The 16,216-nt window shown below is 36.8% G+C and overlaps 1 pseudogene; it reads left to right on the top strand.

The window, feature by feature from the left end:
* LOC144244358 (disintegrin and metalloproteinase domain-containing protein 20-like) overlaps nucleotides 1–8,315 on the top strand; it is a 34,876-nt pseudogene extending 26,561 nt beyond the window's left edge.
* The last annotated feature ends 7,901 nt before the right edge of the window (nucleotides 8,316–16,216 follow it).

Genomic DNA, 16,216 nt, shown 5'->3' with positions numbered 1-16,216 from the left:
TTCATCCCATTCATGGAATTCTTCAGTTCAAGATTTTTTTTGGTAGTTTTTCATGATTTCTCTCTTTTTTTCCTAAAGAACTCATTTATTCATTTGCCTTTTTCTTAATCTCATTGATTAGGTTTTCTGATTTTTTTCTTATAGTTTGTAGTTTCTTCAATATAGCTATTTTCAGTTCCTTATGAGCTATATCACTGTATACCATGTCTTTAAGATCAGTTGTTGGAGATTAATTCATATCTTTTGTAATGGCATATTTCCTTTCTTTATGAAGTTCCTTGATCTCACTGCCATAGCAGGAGCACACACAACAGATGCTGCACAGTGAGGTGAAGTGGGAGTTTAGCAATCAGAGTTTTGTGTGTGCCTGAAGGCTGATAATATCCCCCAGAAGGTTAATCCCAGAAGCTTTGTGGGGCAGACTTCATGCTGAAGTCCTGAATTCACAGAAGAAACTGTTCCTTCCATGACCTTTGAAATTATTGTCTGCGGTGGTTGTTTTCTTTTTTCTTTTCTTTGTCTGCCCTCAGACTTTCTGAGAAGTACCTTCTCAGAAATCAGGGTCTGCTGGAAAAAAAAGAAACAGGTTTCTTCAGTTTCGACCCCTACCACTAGATTAATCTGAAGATCACCACTGCCTTCCAAATCCTCCTTGGGGAAGTCATCTCTTTCCACTATTGCTGTGAGAAACACCTGTGCCACCACTAACAGAGGGTTTAGTTCTATGCAGTGTCACCTGGGGAGGGAGGAAGCTCTAGTAGAGTTCCTCTCTGTCCACTGCATCCAAACTCATTTCTATTCTGCTCCAATGGCATGTTGAAATCTCCACTGTGGCAGGCTGTACTTCTATACATTTTATCTCAGCTGTGTGTTTCTGTGCAGGACAGCACTTTCTGGGTTTTTTCCGTGACCAAAGCAAGTGGAGGTGGAACAGGTTCGCTAACACCCTTGGATCCATTCTTCCTAAGGTCTCATTCATTTATTTTCTGATGCACAGCTGGGCAAAAGTTCTCTAGGATTCCTCCCAGGTGCTACAGCAGTCTTGTTTATGTATGGATGTCTAATCCACCATTCTAAAAAAAATGGGGAGAGGTAAATGCGGAATATCTCTTGCTACCATGATGCCGACATCACTACCCACACTATATTTAAGTAATCCCTCTCTTTTTTTTTAAATTTTGTTTTGCCCTTTTTTTGATCACGAATACTCCCTAACAGATGAAGCATTTATTTGTAGATATGAAACATCTCTCAGGTGTTCATGAATCTCATAAAGAAAGTTGTAGATGATTACTGATGTTTGGATCCTTGTAAAATGATTTAAATAGGGTCAAACTTCTTTATGGAACCTGAAGGAATTCAAATATTCCATAATATGGTTCAATGTTGAGAAGATAATCTTGGACCAGGGCAATAGTATGAACAAAAATACTGAAAGTAAAGTATCTCTACCGTGTTCAGGGAGCACATAGTGTCGGCATAAAAAATACAGTCATATTTACTCATAGTGAGGAGTAATTAGAGATAAAGCTTGATGGAGATGATTCTCCCAAATTGGGAGAACTTTGTCCAGTTGCCATAGTCTTTAGAACTGAGAAAGTCTTGTTGCTAAGCAGTTAAATCTAGAACACAATCAAATGAGAGATGAAAGGGAGGGGATTGTTACTTCTCTTTGTTATGTAAGGCTTTAGATGAAAGTCTTTATGCATAAAGAGAGGTAGTACAAACTATGATAGGGCTCTAGCTGGCAAAGATAATGGGTACCATTAATTCCACTGCTGGTAAGTCTTTCAAGAACTTGGCTGTGCAGGAGAGAAGCACTCGTATTAATGCATACATGCAAATATACACACAACATAAATCTTTGCCAGTTTTTTACTCTTGAGGATTTGTTACCTGGATTATCTCTTATTCTGGTCCATTTTACTTGGTTGAGTAAACAAAATTGTGTTTTTAATGGGTTGTAACTCATATTTTGGAAAACACAAGCAATAAATGAGAGTGAGAAGGGAAGTGGTAATTAGGGTAGACAGATTGATGAGTTTGTTGACGCTCCAAGGAGAAGAAAAAACAACTTATAAAAGATGATGTATGACCATCTACCTAGAAGTTTCTGTTCCATTATGGCATTATACCACATTATTAATGAAAATGTGATATTCTCTTAGGAAGTGTGTCTCGAATCATTGCACAAAATACTATTATGAGGACAAATGCAATCTTGCTCACATACTCCTGGAGTTAGGAATCAATTCTGACCAATTTTTATTGATTATTTTCACTCTCAATAGCACTATGTTATTCTTAAATAATTATTTTCCATCACCACAACTGAAACTCCATTACAATTACCAAATATATATCAAGAGACATAAAAGTCAAACCAGTATATTAAGATTTTACTCACAATTTAGAGGTATTGCCCTCAAAGGATAATAGAGATCTTAATTTCTTTTTGTGGTTTCTTGGCATTTTGTGAAATATTCTTTCTCATTATTCCTAGAGAAGTACCAGACTATTCAAAGAATTCAGATCTTATTAATGATGAAGATACTATTGAGCCTGAAATAAATTTCCTGACTGCTATCTGCAACAAGAAAGCAAAGAAAAATATCAAATCTTATATTAGACATGCAAGAAATGTTGAATTCCTGGTTTTACTGCTTAAACTACCGTCACTTTACTCAATAATAACTGCTTGTATAAACAAAGACAAGGGATTTTCAGGTGAATGTGAAGATACTCTGTGATTTCTTTTCCCAGATGTTTCTTTGAGAGTGGCAAAATCAGGGAAAAAGGATTAATCTGGTTAGGGCTGAAGATTTTAGCCCACAGTGGTTGTATTAATGGAGTCTAGAGCCAGGCTATAGATATAGAAGGTAAAACGGAGGGAATTTAAAAAGTTCAGGAGAATGAAGGGAAAAAATGTTATTTTTCTGCATAAATTTGAGAATCAAGTTTTGAATGAGAAAAATTTTGAATAAGAATAAAAGTTAACTATTTAACATGTAAGAGTCAGGACAATGCAGGGTTATAAAAAGGATTAGGATTATAGTTAGGATTAGGGTTATAGTTAGGATTACAGATAGAGTTTGATAATAAGATACAGATGATACTAAGAAATAATATTTGGCTATAGGCCAATGACTAAATATTGTTGAAAATAAGTAGTAAAACTAAAATAAACTAGGTATTATGTAGGTTGCCCACATGCTCACTAAACCCCAAATGTGGGCAAAATTATTGGTTGGATAATACATTAATAAATCAGACACCCAATTGCTTAAAGTTTGTGTAGCATTAATTTGGGTGTTGGTATTTGAGTAAGAAAAAAAGCTAAACAGTGGTTCAATGAGATGGCTACTAGTTTAGTCATTCATACGTGGTTTTGGTAATAAGTGCAAATTTGACCCAGTCATCTCTTCTGCATGCCATACAGGCATTCTAAGAATGGAAACCTTCCTCTCTGCCTGGCTTTGAACTGTCGACTGGTACATTTAGTAAATGGGGTAGACATAAGGAGCTTTCCAAGACAAGGTGAAAGTAGAGAGATTTTTGCTTTTCATGAAAGGAAGATTCCATAATGACACAACGACTCTACAGAAAAGAGGTCAAGGAATGTAGTAGCATCAAGATTAAAAAAAAAAAAGATTAAGCAGAAATATGTACAGGGACTAGCAGATGATAGATCCTTAATCATGCATCTTTTATTTTAATTTTTAAATGTTTATTTATTTTTGAGAGAGAGACAGAGCACAGGTGGGAGAAGAGCAGAGAGAGAGGGAGACACAGAATTCAAAACAGGCCCCAGGCTCTGAGGTGTCAGCACAGAGCCCAGCACTGGGCTCGAACTCATGAACCGTGAGATCAAGACCTTAGCCAAAGTCAGACGCTTAACTGACTGAGCCACCCAACAGCCCCTTATTTTTATATTACCTACTATGGAGGTAATATTTGATCCCTCATAGCCAACTTCACTTTCCTAGTTTTTCAACTAGACCAAGACTTCTTGGTGTCAATACTTTAAACATTCTTATTACTTTAATGATTTCATAAAGACAGTGGATATTCTCACTGGATAATAAAAGATAAGCAATGAATATACAAAATATTGAAACTTTACAAATTTCTAATGTGTAGTTTTGTCCCAAGCACTCTTTCCAAATTTGATACCATTAATATCTCCAGACCATTACTATCTCAACATGTATGTTCATGTATATTTCCTGAATATGTCACACCATTAATTTATTTTGTTTCTACTTTTCATGCAAAATATGCATATGTATTATTATTTATGAAATAAATACACTTCACTGTCAAAGCCAAGAAATGGTTACCTTGAAGTCTTATAAATTCAGGCTTTGATGCCAATGCTGATGCCTTGACCCTTGCAGTTTCACAGGCTTATATGAAAAGAGGAATGCAGGAAGGAGCTAGGATAATTAATAATTTCTTTCATGGAAGCATATATTACAGACCATGGAAAAAATAATAATATACATGAGTAATTTTTAAATTTCTCCTGAGTACTGTGACTAAATAATTTACCATTTGAAAGTGGAAGACAGACCTATATCATGATATCCATACCCACTCCATATGTATAAATTGAAACTGCTACATTTAAATATGATAGGTGTTCACATTTCCATTAATACCCGTTTTTAAAATATATTTATTGTGGAAATGTTGATACATATTCATATATTTACAGAACACTATAATAAATCCATATGTGTCTTTCATCTAGGTTCTTTAAGGGTCCACCTATGGCCAATCACCATTGTTTTGTACACACAGTCTCATTCTGCCTTACCATTATTTAAGAGAAAATCCAATGCAATATACTGAGTCATGAGGCAAACACTGACTGACTGTAACCCATGCCCTTCACCTTGTCTTGCTCATATATCCCACTCTTGTCTCTGCTCTTCTTTTTCTTTTAGTGCTGCTGCTCTGATGGTGTGACTGTGAGAAGGCAGATCTTTAAATATCAGCACTTCATCTATCAGCATACCTCCAGCTCCCAGGGAGGAGACAGAATAGTGATGCTTCCTGATCTGCTCTGTTTTGGTCTCACCTATGGCTGAATATGGTACCTCCATAATAGCTATGGATGAGGTCATGGTACATGTGAGGATCACTGTCCCCATTTTCTGGCTGAGAGTGTTTCTGCTCCCTTCTGGATGGTCCCATGTTGGGCACTCCTATAGCCATGGTCCCCCAGAAGTGGTGATTCCTTTGAGGGTAACAGACCCCACCAAAGTCAAGAAGCCCCCAGGCTGGCCCTAATTTTGGACGCCAGCGACATGTTTTCCATATAAAGGTCAAGAAGCTTTTAGTCTCCAAAAACTTCCTAGTGTTTACTTACGCAGACCAGGGTGCTCTCCTTGAAGACCAGCCATTTATCCAGAAAGACGGCTATTATCATGGTTATGTGGAGGGGGATCCAGATTCCTTGGTGTCTCTGAGTGCCTGTTTTGGGGGCTTTCAAGGAATATTGCAGATAAATCACATTGTTCATGAAATCTTACCCAAAAAGCTTTCTATCACATTTGAATGCCTGGTATATAAGATGTACAGTGAGGAGGAAAAATTCCTACCCATAAAGTGTGGATTAACAGAGGAAAAAATAGCACGGCAACTGAAACCATAAGAGAGCAATAATCCCACTTTGCTGCAAGGTGGGTATGAAGGTCTGGGGACCCACAAGGGATTTGTTGAAATGACAGTGATGGTAGACTACAATTAATATGCTTATCGTGGATATAGCGTCACAACTGTGGAGTTGGAAGTAATTACTACCATGAATAATGTAAATACCTTCTATCAACCACTAAACATTGATGTGAGTTTAGTTGGAGTGGAGGTCTGGAATGAAGGAAACCCTGTTGAAATAAAGAACATGGATGCCCTAGTGGATTTATTTTGTGCCTGGAAGAAAACAGGCTTTCATGCCTATGTCCCCCATGATGCTGCGCATGTTTTTGTAAAAGAACAATATGGTGCTCTTGGCACATCTTATGTTGGATCAGTATGTAACTACAACACTAATTGTGCAGTGGATACTTTCACAAGTGATGATTTGGGTGTTTTTGCATTTGTTGTGTCACATGAGCTCGGCCATTCCCTGGGTATGGGGCATGATGAGAAAACATGTCAATGTGCAGACAATGTGTGTATCATGTATGCAACACAGTCTCGGGCAACTAAATTCAGCAACTGCAGTTATGCTGAATATTGGCACACCTCTGTGGGATCAGGATGTATCTTCTGCTGGGAGCCTCACCGGCCTCACTGGATGACAGTCACAGTGAGGAAATGGCAGCGTTTGCACAGCTCCTGGCATGAGAAACAAAAACTGGTATCTCCTTGTGCTACTACTGGCTCATGTTGGAAATGAGCCTGCGGGTATTGACCGGGCCTCACAATATTCCAGATCAGACTGATATTCCCCACACATTTTCCTCATAAGGAAGAGCATATTCTTGCCTTTTCAAAAGAGATTTTAGATGAAAGTATTGTGGATGATTGTCAAAAGGCTCTTCCCCTGGGCCTTGTAGATCCAAGACTTAGATAATAAAGAGGGTTAAGAACACAAGAGTTACAATTGAGCCTGGCCCTGAGACAAAGAGCCTAATTTAGAGTTAAGGACAGATATCCACCCCCACGCAATTGTTTCTGCTTGGAGCACTGACCCCCAAGGCATCTTGATACTCCGATCAGTATTCCAGTGACTTATTCTGGCCTTGAATATGCTGATTGCACCCTGTGAAGGAACCTATTGTAGGAATTTCTTTTTTGTGATTATGGGAGCAAACAATGTGTTTCCTGAAAGACCTGTTTTTCTTAATACTTCTCCTTAAACAAACAAGCTATTGACCCCTGCTCACAAAGAACTAACCTCACCCTTTTTATGCTAAAGACATTGTCTTGTATGCTAAAAATACCTTCTTTCCCAAAGGATAAGCATCTAAGTCACCTACCTCAATCACTATTGTAAACGTCATGCATGAGTCTTCTACAAATCTATGTTTTGGGAAATTCTTATATATCAAAGAAGTCTGTCATGAGAAATCATTGTCTAAGGCAAATGCCACTTCTGTGCCAACCCCCAAACACTTAATTATAAAATAAAGTTGAGCCCCAGTCAGAGCAGAAATGCCTGCCTGGTGACCAGAAAGATTCTCATGGCTCTCTCATCTCTCCCTCGCAGACACCGTCCATCCTTCAGGGACCCCTGGACCTGGAACAGAGCCGGCCTCCAGCAATCTTCCATCCACGAACACTGTAGAGAATCTTCCGAGATACACGCTGTAGGAACAGTGTGGTTGAAGATGGAGAAGACTGCAACTGTGGCTCCTTAAATCTCTGTATGAAAGATCCATGTTGTCAGTTAGACTGTACTCTGAGCCCTGGTGCTACTTGGGCTTTAGGGCTCTGTTGCAAAGACTTCAAGATCATGCCATCAGGCGACGTGTGTAGAACAGGAAAATGAATGTGACCTTCCTGAGTGGTACAATGGGACATCCTGTCAGTGTCCAGAAGACGTGTATATGCAAGACAGAGTCGAATACACAGGTGGTGACTACTGCTATGAAAAGAGATGCCATATTCGTGATGAACTGTGTAGCAAACTTTTGACCTAAATGCCAAGATTGCGAGTCAGATCTTCTACAGTACAGTGAATATCCGAGGTGAGGCAACTGTGGCCTCAAGAACAATCAATTTATAAAATGTAATACCTCAAATACCCTGTGTGGGAGGGTTCATGTAAGGATGTGGCAGAAATTCCCACTCTGGGAAACATTCTACTCTGCATTGTCTTCAAGTCAATGATAGCATCTGCTAGGGCACTGACTTCCATTTTGGAATGCCTTACCTGATCTGGGTGAAATAAAAGATGGCACAGAGTGTGGTAAAAAATATATCTGTGTCCAAAGGAAATGTATCCCTTTGACATATTTGAAAACTGATTGCTCACCTGAGACCTGCAATATGAATGGAGTCTGTCACAATAGACATCAATGCTGTTGCACTGATGAGTGGAACCCTCCTGACTGCTGGATGAAAGGCAGAGGAGGCAGTGTAGACAGTGGCCCACCCCCAATAAGAAAAGAGACCGAAAGGGCACAGAAGGAACAGCAGAAGATTAACCCACTATTATATTGGTTGATACCTTCTTTGGTTTTATTATGTTCTTTGTTAATTCTTTTATGAGAAGAGGAAAAAAGATTAAGAAAGAAGAGCAAAATGTTACACCTGCACCCAGTAAACAGCAGAAAGATCCACCTCAACCTAAGGTGAAGTGAATGGTCTACCTGCAATGAGAATGAAAACTAAAAAGCTATGATTTCCAAAAAGAAACGCAATCCCAAATGAACTTCCCCATTTGTTAGGTTTTAGTTCCCTGGCAGGAGAAATGTTACAGGTTGTATCATAGATCACTGACAGAAACCCCCTGAGATTTCTTTATCATTTGGGATCATAAACGTTAGCCATCGAACAATAAGCAAAATATATTAATTATCAGCACATTTCTACTTTCAACTATTTTAGGCAATTTTATCAGTTAATATTTTATGGAACCATTCTGTGTTTACAGAGCAAAGGCACTGTCCACAGACAGTGTGTGTGTTTTCTTCTTTCTCGCATAGGGAATAGGAAACTGCAAATCACATTTCTCCTTTGTGAGTCCTCTGTTATTAGATACTGCCAATAGGGGAAACTAGAAGGACACTGGACATGGGAAATGTCCTGAATGTTGTTCATGTCATGGTTGCCTCATTCACTCACACCTTGGCAAAGCCAGTGCCTCTCAATCTTTACATCACTTCATATGGATATAAATATAGATTTAAACATAGGTAGATAGATATCATATGTATTATATATACACATATACATATATCTACTATATACATACATTTCTTTCTTTTAGTTAATCCCCAGAACTAACAGTATTGTCAATCTCAGAGAAACTGACACAACTATCATGTGGCTTACCCTTGGAGTTCTAGGTCCCAGGTCTTTGTGGCCTCCACCAAATCCCTGAGGTTCAGTGCCAGGTTGGCCAGCCCTCTCCTCAGAACTCAGAGTCCTAGAGCCATGGGACCTTCTCCAAAGGTGTGGGTTCCAATAACGGCACCTCGTCCCTCTGATGTCCAGTCTTAGGTACAAGAGCTGCACTTCCTGTTAGTAAAGCATGGCTGCCTCAGAGGTGGGCTCTTCTTGTGAATTCTGACTGATAGAGTACCTACCTTGGCATTACAGAGAACATGGGAAGGAGCCTGACATCAGGTTTTGAATTTTTCACACCACTGCCTTTACTATCTTGGAGACATGGTTTCTACTTAGATAGAATTACTTCAAAATCTCAAAAGAGGAAAATGATATTACCTATCAACCTGTTGGTAACTTCACTTGTAAAATAAGATAAAGAAGATATTTACAATTCCAAGTAGGATACATAAGTCTTAGCAGACCATGTTTCCTCTGCAAAGAAAAAAAAAAAACCTAGAAAACATAATTCTATTTTGAGAACCATATTTGAAGGACATCAGAGAGCTGAGGAAGCAATATGGAATAGATGAACTAAAATTACAGACAGGGTAGAATAATTCTGAAAAGCACTGAATCTTGCCAGCCATCTTGTCTTCTGAGCATTTGCTGATGCCAGATGTGAACTGAGCCCAGGCTTGGCCCCGGTGTAGCACCCCTCTGAGGGAAAGAGAAAGTCCCAATGTCTTACTTACTACACGTGTTAGACAGACTGTAAATATAAGGCATCGAGGGCCTCTAATTCCACAATCAGATTTCCCCAAGTCACGACTGCTTGAGAGATTTGTGGGATGCAGGTGAGCTCCTCTGAAATTTCTCGAAGGCATAGATCCCCCAATCATGTTATATTTTGAGCATGAGATATATATTTTGAACCAAAGCTCCTCTCTGAAATTTCATAAAGGTGTCAGTTCCCAAAATCATGTTATATTTTGAACACAAGACAGCTCACGTACTGTCTCTCCATAATACACCTACCCAATTTGTGATGTTGCATGTGGCATGATGTTGGAGAGCTGGGTTGTGAACCTCTTGATGATTGAGCACAGCCACTCATAAGCTTTCAGAGCTGCGAAAATAGAATCACAGAATTGAAAATCCAGCGAGCCTGTGCCTGACCAACATAAGGAAAGGAGAATGCCCCAAGATTTACTAAAAACCACTCACCGTTGACCTCACACAACCCACAATTAAATAGAGGTGACCAGCTCCTCAGGCTGTCTTCCTAACAGAGGGAAGACAGAAAACTCGGGAGGAGTCATTTGGAGCGGCTCTGGTTGTTTTATACACAATTCCTGCACACATTAAACATTACTGTACATGCAAAGAATCAAAATTCATGGCTTATTACTAAGAGAAGAACAAAAGGAAGTAAGAATAAAAGAAAAAAGATAAACTGTAAGTATGATCCAGATAGTGGAGCAAGAATACATGAAAAAAAAAACTGTGATTAATATACTTAAAGTAGAAAAAAAATCTACCAAATATAAGAATTAATGTGGAATGTCCTCAGTAATTTGGAATCTATACAAAAGTTTCAAATGGATATTGTAGAGCTAAAAAGTATAATACATGATGGATAATTCAGTGGATGGTTGGACAGTAGTTTGGACATAGCAGATTACAGAATGACTCATCTAGAAAAGGTCAATGGAAAAATCCCCACACTGCTGTACACAGAAAAATAAAAATAAAATACAAGAGCATAAGAAGTGGATTTGATTTAAGGAATTTTATAACTTTTTAGAGATTGTGTAATTTTAGGTAGGAAAGAATGAGGAAAAAGTCAAGTTTTAGTAAGTGCTTTTGGGCCTTTGTATCTGTGCTACTATAAGTATTGCTTATTTAATAGTTTATTAATAAAACTGTAGGCATGAGTTTGATAGGAAAATGAATTGTGTCTTCTTTATCTGCATGAATTTGCACATACTTTTTTATTAAATATAAATATGTAGATTCATCTCTAAGATAGTTTTAAGTAGTCAAGAGCTTTCAAACATTTGGGATTTTTTTCTTTCTTTTATTTTTGAGAGAGAGAGAAAGAACACAGGGGAGAGTAGCAGAGAGAAAGAGAGAGACTCTTAAGCACCCTCCATGCTGAGCATAGAGCCCGATGTGGGGCTCACTCCCATGACCCTGGCATCATGACCTAGGCAATATCAAGAGTTGAATGCTCAACCAACTACATCAGACAGGAGCCCCAGGGTTGTTTTTTTTCTTAATTAAGCTCATCTCTAAAATTTTGAAAAGGACTTTATAATACTAATTTATTTTCTATGTTTTATTCTCACATCATAGTTATGTATTTTCTTTTATTTTTATTCCTGTATGGTTAACATACAGCATTATGTTAGTTTCAGGCATACATTATAGTGATTCAACTATTTCATACATCACCACGTGCTCACCAGGTGCACTTCTTTTTTTTTTTTAATGTTTTATTTATTTCTAGGAGAGAGAGAGAGAGACAGCGTGAACAGGGAAGGGTCAGAGAGAGGGAGTCACAGACTCTGAAACAGGCTCCAGGCTCCGAGCTGGCAGTCAGCACAGAGCCCGACGCGGGGCTCGAACCCACGAACCGCGAGATCATGACCTAAGCGAAAGTCGGACGCTTAACCGACTAAGCCACCCAGGTGCCCCTCCAGGTGCACTTCTTAATCCCCATCATCCATTCACCCATCCTCCCATCCATCTCTTATCTCATCATGAGTTCATTCTCAGTAGTTAAAAGTCTACATAACTATACATTTTTTAAACTTCTTCACCTCAATTGCTATAAAACATCACATGAAAGGAATCACTGGATTATAGTTTTTAAAAGAAATAGCCAGAAATGTTCCTATAATACTTATACCATTTTCACTTCCCTACTAATAATAGTTGAAAGTTCTGATGGTTCCACATTTTTGTTAATATTTGTAAATCGTAGCCATTCTCTTTCATTATCTTACCAGTTGACTTTGTTTAGTGAGAAATTTTTATTTTTGATGAAACTTATTTATCAATTTTTAATATTTTTTCTATTTTATAGTCCATGAAATTGTTATGTGCTTCAATCATGAAGACAGTTTTGTATGCTTTTTGAAAAACTTTTGTTTCTTGCTCAAGTTCACACCCTATCTGAATTCCTTTTGGTATGTTGTAAGGTAGAAGTTAAGGTTCATTTTATTCTGCACAGATATACATGTATTTCAATATCATCTCTTTAAAAGACTTTTATTTCTCCCATTTTGTCATTGAAAATTGAATGACCATATAAATATTATCCTATATCCAGAGTCATCATGCTGTTCATTGATCTAGCTGTTGAACATTACACCAGTACTATAGTGTCTTGATTACTGAAGCACTGTAACAAGTTTGAAAACAGGTAGTGTTACTATGCCAACATTGTACTTTACAAAGGTTGTTGTGGATATTGTAGATACTTTGAAATTCCATACAAATTTTAAGATCAGCCTATCATCTTTCCCCACCCCCACAACACACACACACAGAGCCTGATATAATTGTGGTTAGAATTTTGATTGAATCTGTATATCAATTTGGGAACAACGGTTATTTTAGAAGTATTGAGTCTTTATATCCATGAACATGATATATATCTTCATTTATCCAGTTCTTTTTAAAGATATTTCAGTAATGCTTATTGTTCCCAAGAGAGAGGTATTGTATATATTTGGTTAATATCTACGATGTTTTCATATTGTGCATATGATTGCATGTAATTTATTTTCAAACTGGTTTTAGTATAGAAATATAATTCACTTTGTAAATTTACATAGTGCCCTACTGCTGACTATACGTTTTACTTTAAGTGTGTGTATTTTAAGGAGCCCTTGGAATTTCCTGTGACTACAACCAGGTTATCTGTTAATCAATAATGTTTGACCTTTTGCTTTAAATATACAATATAAGCTTGGAGTTTCTTTGTAATGCTGGAACATGAAGAAGTTCCTAAAAAACAACATGGTAGAATGTCAAAGGGATACAGGAACTAACTGAAAGTCCTCTCAAAGGTCAAATCTGAACATATTGTACATTTTCAACATATTGTAAAATAAATATCAGCCCATGCTGATATGAATAGATGATTGAAAGGTTAAGTAAACAGGGAAGAAGAGACCATTTTCCCAAGCAGAACCATTCCAAATACTTTATGTCAACACTCTGCCCTCAACTCCCAGCCCTTAAATGGGGCTATGGATAGTGACTTCTTTCCAAATCAGTATGGAAATGGGGGCAGTGGATGACATTACATCGAGGAACCCCCAAAAAAACTAAGTTTGCCACAAGATGATTGCTAACATCACATGGATAGGTCATATTGATAACATGAACCCTTGATATGATGAGTAAAAAATTGTTACTTTACCTGTGTTACCTTCCCCTCCAAAACCTATAACCACCCTTTAACCATCAAAAAGAGATCTATAAATTAAGGGTCCTTTTATAAAATATCTTAAAAAATGTTTTGAAAAATGTCAAGACCATCGTAATAAGAAAAGTCTAAGAAAGTCCCAGCCAAGAGGAGCTTAAGGAGACATGGCAACTAAAAACAATATGATATCCTGGATGGAATCCTGGAACAAGAAAACAAAGAACACTGGATACAAGTGAAAGAAATTTATAACAAGAATGGACATTAGTTAATAATGATGTGTAAATATTTTCTCACTTGTTATGACAAAGGTATGATAGCAATGTAAGATTTAACAGTAGTAGAGGGGCGCCTGGGTGGCTTAGTTGGTTAAGCGCCCGACTTTCNCTGCCTATATTCCTAACTAAATAAATATATAAACAAAATTTACCTGATTAAGCTAGCATAACCATAGGGAGTCAAAACACTATTTCATATTTTATAATTTTGTGCTCATGACTGCCTTGGGGAGATAATAACCATTTGCCTTTATTTATCTTGTAGTACAGTAAAGCCTTGGATTGCTATGTAGGTTCATAATTTACTTTTCCCTTTAAGTTCGTTTTTTCATACTATCCTTATATAGTTGTTTTATTCTGTTATGGTTGTTTGGTAAAATGAGGTATATGATGTCATGTATTATATATATATATATTTTTATATTTTTAATGTTTTATTTATTTTTGAGAGAAAAAGAGAGAGACAGTGTGAGCAGGGGAGGGTCAGAGAGAGAGGGAGACACAGAATCCGAAACAGGCTCCAGGCTCTGAGCTAGCGGTCAGCACAGAGCCCAGCGTGGGGCTCGAACCCACGAACCGTGAGATCATGACCTGAGCTGAAGTGGGACGCTCAACCGGCTGAGCCACCCAGGCGCCCCGTCATGTATTGTATATTAACTAGAACTATTTGGGTTGAATTTGGATTTTTTTAATCCTTGAATATTTAGAGACAAACATAGGTTTTCATTTTTATGAGCCCTAGTTTTTTTCTTCTATGAGTCACCCTTCTGCCTTCCTCTAAAACTATTTGCCAAAACAAAGGTTACACAGACTTTCTCTCTGTTTTCTCTTGGAAGTTAAAGTAGACTTTTTTCTTACATTTATGTCTAAAGTCTCATTTTGAGATAATTGTCAGATAGTATGAGATAAGATTTTAAGTTATTTTCCCCCCATGCACATGGCTAGACAGTTGTACAAACAAAAATTGTAGAAAAGACACATCTATGCCCTGTAGAATTAGCTGGATGTATTTTTGGAAAAGTAAGTGGACATTTGTAAGGATTAATGAATTTGTCTTCAATCTGTCCCAATTAATCTATATCCATCTTTTATCTTTATTCATTTGACTAAAGTTTTATTCATTTGGCTAACATTTGTCATTTTTCTTAATCTTTTTAAATTACCAACTTCTAATATCATTGATCTTGTTTATTTTTTCTGGCTTCAATTTCATTGATTTATGGTTTCATCCTTAGTATCTCCTTTCTTCAGCTTGGTTTATGTTAGTTTCTTTCTTTTGTTTTGTTTTTAATATAGGTTATTGATATAAGCTGTTTTCCACTGAGCCCTGATTTAGGTGCATCCATAATCTTTACATGTTTAGGTTTTTTTATTCAATTTTACTCAGTTCAAAATCTTTTCTGATGTCCCTTTGTGATATGTTTTTGAACCATGGGGTAGCTTAGAAGTGTGTGGTTTGTTTCCCAATATTTTGGTGATCATCTACCATGAATAGGTTACACAATTAAATATATGAATGATTTATCTTGGATAGGATGTCATTATTAAGTTCTATTTTACATCTGTTCAAAAGCTATATTCCTAAAATATATTTGAGTAATTCCCTTTTAATTTGAAAACTTATGTAACTTTATAATTATTCAATAATGACAGTGGATACTTTGTATCATTTATTGCATATACATATATATATTAGACTGTCATCATGAAGCATTCTTATAACTTATTAATATAAATTTGCTACTGAAAAAACTAAAAAATGAAGCAGAATGAAGCTAAAATATATGTTAATGACAAGTTAAAGATATCTTTCTCAAAATATGATATCTGAAATGTCTAATATTATATAGACAAATTATATTTCTTATAAAGTATATCACTACTATACTTTGTGAACCACAAATCCAAGAAAAACGTATGAAATGGTACAACATGATATTTTCTTTGAGTTAGATGAGCCAAATATCTGACTCTTAAACCATGGGCTGTTTTATCAAGATAGGACAAAAAAAAAAATGCCACTCTGACCAGAAATAACTCATATTCTGTGTTGTAGGAGATGAGGAAAGAAGAAGGTATACATATTTAAAAAAAAAAGGTAGAGTACTATTTACTGTCTTAGTACTGGAGGGAGATATGGCATACAGTTATTATACAAATGAAAACTGATTTTATTTTCCTTGATGTCTACTTGAAGAAAGACTTATGCTTGTCTATGGGGGAAATCAACATGAAAGTCATCATCAGTTTATTGCACATGTCAAGAAGCAAGTATTATACTTTATGCAAAACACTTCCATATTTTTAATTTTTTAGTAGAAATATATAAGCATAAGCCAAATAAAGCCAAATGGAGAAATAAACCAATAGTATCAGCTGCCTGAAATCTCAAAACTAGGTATGAACTATATATTGTCCTGTTTATAATTACAATCACTTAATCAACTCAGATGAATTTATTGTCCGTACATTCTATGAAGAGAGGAAAGATGCA

This window comes from Crocuta crocuta, unplaced genomic scaffold, assembly GCF_008692635.1.
Source record: "Crocuta crocuta isolate KB4526 unplaced genomic scaffold, BGI_CrCroc_1.0 scaffold158, whole genome shotgun sequence".
Taxonomy (NCBI): Eukaryota; Metazoa; Chordata; class Mammalia; order Carnivora; family Hyaenidae; genus Crocuta; species Crocuta crocuta.
This window is presented reverse-complemented; position numbering and strand designations above follow the sequence as displayed.